Genomic DNA, 1,242 nt, shown 5'->3' with positions numbered 1-1,242 from the left:
TTTTGAAACCCATCGGCTCTGCAGAGGAAAACATGGCGGCATCATGAAGGCTAGAGATGCTTCTACAGTAGCAGCATTCAAAATGGCCTTTCCTAATCAAACAGATGAACGGCAGCCCACTTCCCAGCAACTCCCAGTCACTGGCTTTCTCTTGGGCATGCATTTTTTTCTACTCTGACTCCATCCTTTCACTGAATTACAGGGTCTGACCAGATGATGCTTTTCTTTTGATCTTAATGTCCACAAATCATGACAGAAAAAAAAGGAAAGTGGGAAATTTCGAATGGATGCAGCGGAAGACAACCGACCTGCACGTGCCCCATACATACACAGTGAAGGCCAGCGACTCTTCAAGTCGCCACGGTGTCATCATTCTTCATCTTCACTAGAAATGGATTTACACTGTGTGCAGAATTATTAGGCAAATGAGTATTTCGACCATATCATCTTTTCCATGCATGTTGTCCTACTCTTCTTCTTCTTCTTCTTTTATTGAGTTTTCTGGCAGTTTGCATCCTGTGTGCATTACCGCCATCAACTGGACGGAGATGTAATTCAGAAATATAATGCCTATATATCTTTATATCTTCATGAAACTAAATTCTATCTATACTTACACACACGCACATACACACACTAAATTCTCCTAGCTAATTCTTTATCTTTTAAATATTTAATAAGTGCTTTAATTATCTTATCTGATTGATGCTTCCCTAATAAATCAGCCATCTTTACTGAACTCCCCATTGTTGTCCTACTCCAAGCTGTATCGGCTTGAAAGCCAACTACCAATTAAGTAAAGCAGGTGGTGTACATCTCTGTAATGAGAAGGGGTGTGGCCTAATGACATCAACACCCCTATATAAGGTGTGCTTATTTATTAGGTAACCTTTCCTTTTTTTGGCAAAATGGGTCAGAAAAGAGATTTGACAGATTCTGAAAACACAAAAATTGTCAGATGTCTTTTAGAGGGGTGCAGCAGTTTGGAAATTGCCAAGCTTTTGAAGCGGGATCATTGCACAATCAGGGGTTCATGGCAAATAGCCAACAGGGGCGCAAGAAGCGTGTTGAAAAAAGAAGATGCAAAACAACTCCCCATGAATTGAAGGATGAAGCGAGAAGCTGCCAGGAAGCCATTAGCTGCCAGTTGGGTCATACTTCAGAGACTCAGATGCCATCAAGGTGGAGGTGGGGTAATGCTATGGGCTGCTATCATCAAAGATGAGCTTGTGGGACCTTTTC

This window comes from Cyprinodon variegatus, unplaced genomic scaffold (genome assembly GCF_000732505.1).
Source record: "Cyprinodon variegatus isolate N-32 unplaced genomic scaffold, C_variegatus-1.0 Scaffold723, whole genome shotgun sequence".
Classification (NCBI taxonomy): Eukaryota; Metazoa; Chordata; class Actinopteri; order Cyprinodontiformes; family Cyprinodontidae; genus Cyprinodon; species Cyprinodon variegatus.
The sequence above is the reverse complement of the archived record's forward strand: the minus strand, read 5'-3'. Positions refer to the sequence as shown.